Raw genomic sequence first — 8,344 nt, 5'->3', positions numbered from 1 at the left:
CAAAGTCTTATGCTTAAGTCATAATTCAGAGATGGCAAGGTATTACGACCTCTAAAACAAAAATTTAGTACGTATAGTAGTATGAATAATTGATTATAACTAGGAGCCTTTGTAGAAAAAGGGGGTAAACACAAACCGTAACTCGAACGGGCAACACTCCGATCGATAACGTAACGAACCGGGATAAGCTAACGCGAGATCATATATATAAAGAGTGTCAAAAACAAGAATATCAAGACTCAAAACCCGGCTACGAAGAGAACCGGTCTGAGCATAGCAATATATACATATGATAAAATAAGGAAACCCCAAAGGAAACCCAAAGGGACACAAATACAGAAAACCTATTCTCCAAAAATCCCCTCTAGAAGGAGTCATCACAGTTTGTATTATTTAATGGAGATAAAAGTATCTAAACAAGATATATAAACCAAACAGAGTCCCAAGAACAAAGGATCTTCGCTAATCCAGAAGTCTCTAGCATGCCTCAACGAGAAGCCTCGCGTCCTGCATCTGAAAACCACAAAATCCGCATGGGTGAGAACCAGAGGTCCCCAGCACAGTAACAGCTTCCACATATATAATACATAATAATAGAGGAAAGCCGAAGGCAATCCTAGAGCTTCCTCCAGATAATATCAAAGCTTATAAACAAGCTAAACCGTAAGTGGCAACTGACTAAAGATTCTTCAGTCTAACTAATACTTCCCTTTCCAATTCCTTCAGACCTCCCAACCACCAGCAGGAGTATAATATAGCAAACACAGTTATATCAGACAAGAGATTTACAAATAGGAACAGATAAGGCATTTAGACAATTAGCAAGTAATATGCAGTCAATAGGCAATCTCAAACAATTTATGTAGTATGCTTATGATGCATGCCTGTCCCTAGTGGCTGATGATATCATCTGTCGGTTATAGAGCCAACCCGACAAGTCCTGGTAGCTAACCATTGGACTGTCCCTCTGTCGTGCATCCCCAACTCAAGTTATACTCATCATAAACTTGATCATAATCATGATCCATATCCATCACCCTCACTGGTGAATATTTACGGGGGCGAGCTCATCCGGGCCTTTCACAGTGCCTGGCCACACTTACGACATAGGGTCAAAAGAGCTTCGAGTCTCAACCTGGAGCACATGGTGGCTAGCCATTGCTACTACCCAGGGAAACCCTCATCTCCAATGGTGGAAGTGCAAACATACACAATTCAATCAACAGCATATATGCATTTATACTTGGCCATAAACATGGCTCCGCCGTAACACGGCAATAATCTAGCCATCCGGCTCACGGTTAAATCCATAACCAGCCAATTCATTAACAATTATGGCCCTTCGGCCCATGGCATAACAAGCACTTCCACCGCCATTCTCCGCATCTCACATAATCATCTTTGATCCTCAATGATCATTCATTTTTCCCCTTGCTTCACTCGCAAGTTACCACAGTCACTAGCCCTTTTTCTCATGCTAGGCATATCATAATGATTTAAGACATAAGTGGTGAGATCGAAGGCTTAGAAGTATGAAATTTGGCTTTTAAAACTCAAAAATCAACTTTGGGATGAAAACAGGGCCACGCGTACGCGCACTCCACGCGCACGCGCGGATGGCTTTATAACTCATCTACGCGCAAGCGTCATACGCGCGGGTTGAAAATTAGCCAAACAACGTGCACGCGTCAGCCACGCGTACGCGTGGGTACTCTTGTGCCCCAGGCACAAAACTGGCACAACTCTGGCACAACTCTCTGGAAAATGGCTGGGCTTTGGGTGCAGCACATTCGGCGCGCCCGCGCACATCACGCGCACGCGTGGATGGCGCTTCCTGGAAGAACGGCGCGTACGCGCCAAGTGCGCCTACGCGCGGGGGGTCATTCTGCTAAAAATTTTCTAAGTTAAAAACTGCAGAATTCACAGATTCAACCCCCAATCTTCCGACGGTCATAACTCTCTCATTTTAAATCATTTTTCACCCGTTCTTCAAACGGCATGGACATCCCGGATTCAATTTTATTTCTAAACAGATTTGGCAGAAATCAGAGATCCGTAGTCCAAGTTATGTCCCGTCAAAGTATGCCCAAAAACCATGTTTTCATTCAAAACCACAAAGTGCCATTTTCAAAACAAGCCACTTTCAACTCTTTTCAAAATCAATCAAAACATGCCAATTTCAACCCTTCTCTTTGAAATCATTCGAAATGTACCAAAATCAACAACAAGCCATCCTCAACTCACACATTGACATTTTACCAAAATTTCCAAAACTACCTCCAACCATTTTAACACTTCTTAATCAATGACTAAAGGACAAACACAATCTCATGTCATACATCATTCTCATCCCAATTTCCAATAATATTAATTTCCAAATCAACCATCATTATACATGATCAACATCATACTCACCATCAACATGGTACCACCCATCAATTCAACCTCAATCACCCATCAAGCATATATCACAACATGCATTTCTCATACATCACACAATCAAGGCATCAATATTCATAATCACATATATGAACACATCATATATCTCAACTATTCAACAACACCAACAATTCAATGCCTATCTTAGGGCCTCTAGCCTAAGTATTTCCTACCACATTACATATTAGATACGGGAAATCGAAACCATACCTTAGCCGATTTCCCAAGCTCAACCGGAGCACTTCCAAACCACTTGTCCTCAAGCTCTCAAGGTCTCAACACCTCCAAGAACAGATTTTGTCACACAAAACCCTCTTCCAAGCTTTCCAAAATCACCAATCAAGCTCCAATATTCACATATACACAACCTAAGCCACAATCATCATACCCATACACAACATCTCAATGCCCAAACCTCATAGAACAACAAATTACACTAGGGTTGAGAATCTTACCACACCCAAGGTCCAAGGAGACAAGATTAATCTTCTCCTTCAAGAGAGTTGGGTCCTATAACATCAAAGAACCCAAAATCTCAACATTTTTGCTCATGAAACTCGAAATCAAGGGCTGGAATTTCGAACAGTAAAACGTGGCTTACCTCAAGATTAATTGTATGGGTTTTGTAGAGCTCTCCGCGGTGAACGCGTGGCCACAAACGGAGCGGCAATCGGAGCTCTAGATCAAAAGTTATGGTGGTTTGAAGATCAAGTGAGAGAAAGAACTTGAGAGAGTGTTCTTCCCTCCATAGCCTCCATTTTCAGCGTGTTTAGTGTGTTGTGAGGAGAGAGAGTGCTGAAAACTAGGGTTTTGGTTTAGTTTAGTTGGGCCAAGGGCCCACTTTGGGTCCGGTTGGACCGGTTTGGCCCGTTTGGTCCAATCTTGGTCCGATTTCTATAAAATTGGTACCGAAATTCTCGTCTCAATCTCCTCTATCACATTTAGCCATAAAAATAACAATTTTGGCTTTCTAGAATAAATTCTCATTTATGGGTTAATTAGCCGTTAATTAACTGGGTCTTACATTCTACCCACCTAATTGGGAATTTTGCCCACAAAATTCAAATGCAATTACCTGAGAATAAGTGCGGATAATCCATTCGCATCTCCGACTCAAGTTCCCAAGTGTGTTCCTCAACACCGCCTCGACTCCAAGCCACTTTGACTAATGAAACCTCTTTTCCATGCAGTCGTTTGATTCTAGTATCATCAATTCTGACTGGAGCCACTGGAAGCGTCAAATCTTCCCTTAACTGAACCGATTCGGGTTCTAACACATGGCTAGCATCAGGGGTGTACTTCCGAAGCTGCGACACGTGAAACACGTCGTGCAGGTTCGAAAGATGAGGTGGTAGAGCCATTCGATATGCCACCGGCCCAATCCTCTCTAGGATCTGAAATGGACCAATATATCGAGGATTCAACTTCTTCGCTTTAATCGCCCTACCTACTCCTGTGGTTGGAGTAACCTTCAGGAAAACATGATCTCCTGCCTCAAATTCCAAAGGCTTCCGCCTCTGATCGGCGTAACTCTTTTGGCGACTCTGCGCCGTAAGCATCCTATCTCGGATTTTCTTGACTTGTTCTATGGTCTCAGCTATCATTTCCGGCCCCAACAAGCCTTTTTCTCCAGCTTCATACCAACATAGTGGAGATTGACATTTCCTTCCATACAATGCCTCATATGGAGCCATTCCGATGCTCGCATGGTAACTATTATTGTATGCAAACTCCACTAACGGCATATACCAATCCCAACTTGCTGGTTGATCCAAAACACAAGCTCTCAACATATCCTCTAGTGTTTGGATCGTCCTCTCAGATTGACCATCTGTTTGAGGATGGTAAGCTGTACTCAAGCATAATCGGGTTCCAAAAGCTTTCTGAAATGCACCCCAGAATCTCGAAGTGAAACGAGGATCTCTATCAGAGATTATAGTAGCAGGTACACCATGGAGTCTCACAATCTCCTTTATGTATAACCGAGCTAGCTCCTCAAGGGTGTAAGTCATCCGAACGGGTAAAAAGTGAGCTGACTTTGTCAGTCGGTCCACGATCACCCAGATAGCATCAAAACCAGTCCTAGTCCTTGGCAATCCCGACACAAAGTCCATTGCAATACTTTCCCACTTCCATTGCGGAACCTCTAAGGGTTGCAACATCCCGGAAGGTCTTTGATGTTCAATCTTTACCTTTTGAAAAGTTAAGCACTTTGAAACATATTCCGCCACATCATTCTTCATACCCGGCCACCAAAACATCGCCTTTAAATCATGGTACATCTTAGTACTCCCCGGGTGAATGGAGAATCCGCTTTTGTGTGCCTCCTTTAAGATATCTTGCCTCAAAGTGCCAACATCTGGCACAATGATCCTACCCTTGAATCTCCATAACCCATCTTTTTCTTCCGACACTCTCCACTGTTTTCCTTGCTCGATAGCCGGTAACACCTTCCATAACGCTTCATCATTTTCATGAGCCTTTAGGAGTTCGGACTTAAAGTCACTCGAGATTTCTAATCGGCTCAAACACAAGGTTCCAGATACTTCTCGAGCACCAATTTTTAGACTCTCGAATCCCTTGAGCAACTTCTCCTCTTGAAGCATCATCCAAGACGCATATAACGACTTCCGACTTAACGCATCCGCCACTATATTCGCCTTTCCAGGATGGTAATTTAACTCAAAGTCATAATCTTTCAACAATTCCATCCACCTCCTTTGCCTCATATTAAGCTCTTTCTGATCAAAGAGGTATTTCAAGCTCTTGTGATCGGAGAAGACTTGGAACTTAACCCCATAGAGATAATGCCTCCACACCTTCAAGGCAAACACGACCGCAGCGAGTTCCAGATCGTGCGTAGGGTAACTAACTTCATGAGGTCTTAACTGTCGTGAGGCATACGCCACCACATTATGATGCTGCATCAGCACGCATCCTAGACCCTTTAGTGAGGCATCACAGTACACCTCAAATGGTTCGTTCAGCTCAGGTAACACCAACACAGTGCAGTGGTCAGCTTTTTCTTCAATGCCTGAAAGCTCTCCTCGCACTCAGGAGTCCAAACAAACGGAGTGTCTTTGCGAGTTAACTTTGTCAACGGCAAGGCTAATTGCGAAAAGCCTTTGATGAACCTTCGGTAATAGCCAGCTAAACCCAGAAAACTCCTTATCTCAGTTACTGTGGTTGGTTGCTTCCAATCCATCACAGCTTCTACCTTAGTTGGATCTACGGCTATTCCCTTCTTACTCACCATGTGACCCAAAAACTTCACCTCATCCTTCCAAAACTCACACTTAGACAGTTTCGCATAGAGTTTCTTCTCCTTTAAAATCTGCAACACGGTCCTCAAGTGTTCTGCATGCTCTTCTTCAGTTTTGGAGTAAATCAGTATGTCGTCAATGAAGACAACAACGAATTTATCCAGAAACGGACGGAATACTCTATTCATGTAATCCATGAATACTGCAGGAGCGTTCGTCAACCCAAAGGACAATACTGTATACTCGTAATGACCATAACGAGTCCTGAAAGCGGTCTTAGGGATATCCTCACCCCTCACTCTTATCTGGTGATAACCGGATCGCAAATCGATCTTAGAGAAAACCCCAGCTCCTTGTAACTGATCCATGAGATCATCAATCCTTGGCAATGGGTACTTATTCTTTATGGTGACCTTGTTCAGCTGCCTGTAATCCACACAGAGCCGCATACTTCCATCTTTCTTCTTTACCAGTAACACTGGAGCACCCCACGGGGAAACACTTAGTCGGATAAAGTTCTTACCCAACAATTCCTCTAATTGAGACTTTAGCTCGGCCATCTCTAACGGTGACATCCTATAAGGAGCACTTGAGATTGGTCCCGCCCCAGGCACCAACTCAATAGCAAACTCGACCTCTCGGTTAGGTGGAAATTCCTCAATATCATCGGGAAACACTTCCGGAAACTCACACACTACCTGAATCTGATCCAACTTTTGATCATCACCCGAAACACCAGCGGTTAACAACAGGATACCCTGACATTCGATTCCAGAACAGTTCACCATCATCGAATTCAAGTAATAATTATTCACCACGACCGGCCCTTCTGTATCTTCCGGCATAAAGTACACCGACTTTGTAGAACAATCAAGCAGGACATGGTTCTCAGATAACCAGTCCAATCCCAAGATAAGATCAAGACCGATCATCGGTAAGCAGATTAAATTATGGACAAAATCACGCTGCTTGAACCTAAACGAAACTTTCGGGCATCCTAGCCTAGTTACCATGGCCTCATGGGTAGCATTATACACTTTTAAGTCATAACCTAAGGTTACAATCTTCAATCCTAATTCATGGGCTTTCTCAAATGCTATAAATGAATGCGATGCTCCCGAATCAAATAGAGCATTTAAAGTTTGACCAGCCATTTCACAGTTACCTCGAATGAGTGTCTCAGATCCTTCTGCACCACAGCTGAGGTGGTGAACACCCGACCAGTCTGTTGTGCTTTCCCAGCACCTTGCTTCTGCTTCACCAGACAACTTGTGGCTTTATGCCCGCCTTTCCACAATTATAGCACAAACCCCATCTGGCCTTGCATGGTACTCCCGGATGGTGACTTCCACACCTAGTACAAGATTGATCATTTTGAGGCTGCTTCCCAAACCTTTTCCATTGGGAGTAGTTGTTGTTGGGCCTCCTAAAAGAACTTCCCCTCTTAAAAGGCGGACCTCTAGGTGCAAAGCTCTTCCCTCGATTCTGCGAAAATGATCCTTTGTGACTTCCTTTCTCAGCGGTTGCCCTCTTCACACACTCCTCAGCAACCCTACACTTGTTCACCAGCTCGGAGAAAGTCCTAATCTCCATTGGCCCCACTGAACTGAAAATATCGCTCCGGAGTCCTCCTTCGTACTTAACACACTTCTATTCCTCATATTCCACCAGAGTCCCTTGACACATACGAGAGAATCTGAACAGCTCCTCAAACTTGTCAGTATACTCAGATACGGACATAGTACCCTGCTTCAGCTGCAACAATTCAAGCTCCTTGGCTGTCCTAGCAGAAGTCAGAAAGTACTTCTTATAGAACTCCTCTTGGAAGACGTCCCAGTGATATAATCATCACCCTGCTGCAGAAGGGGTCGAATACCCTGCCACCAATGCGACGCTTCAATAGTGAGCAAATAGGTAGCAAACTCCACACGCTGCCCTTCAGGTACCACCTGCGCTTGCAGTGCTCGTTCCATAGCCTGAAACCATGTATCGGCCTCAGTCGGGCTAGTAGTTCCCTTGAACTTTGGGGGATTAACCTTCAAAAAGTTTGCCAGTGTCATCGGGCCCTGAACTCCACCTCCGTCATTACCATGGTTATTCATCTGTTGACCAAGAGCCTCAGCAGTGGCTTGCATAGCAGCAGCCATATTCTCCAACGTAGTCATAAAGTTCACCGGGTCATTAGGGTTAGTCTCCGGCGCACGAGCATTAGTACGACCTCTCCCACGACCTCTACCGCGTACACGAGACGCCATTTGGTTCCTCTACACACCAAACAATCGATATTAAGTTGATCAGTCTCAATATCGGAAGTCTAGTGCTTCAAAGTCCCAAATGTATGCTCATGAACGTTTATGCCAATTATATCAAGTAGATATACTAACAGCACATAACACACACACACACAGAGAATGCACAGAAGCATAGTCAGTCCATTCCTCAGGCTCTACAGGAACGAACTGCTCTGATACCATAATGTAACACCCTACCATACAAAGTCTTATGCTTAAGTCATAATTCAGAGATGGCAAGGTATTACGACCTCTAAAACAAAAATTTAGTACGTATAGTAGTATGAATAATTGATTATAACTAGGAGCCTTTGTAGAAAAAGGGGGTAAACACAAACCGTAACTCGAACG

The sequence above is a fragment of the Arachis ipaensis genome, chromosome B8, assembly GCF_059453495.1.
Source record: "Arachis ipaensis isolate K30076 ecotype BB chromosome B8, ASM5945349v1, whole genome shotgun sequence".
In the NCBI taxonomy this organism is placed as follows: Eukaryota; Viridiplantae; Streptophyta; class Magnoliopsida; order Fabales; family Fabaceae; genus Arachis; species Arachis ipaensis.
The sequence above is the reverse complement of the archived record's forward strand: the minus strand, read 5'-3'. Positions refer to the sequence as shown.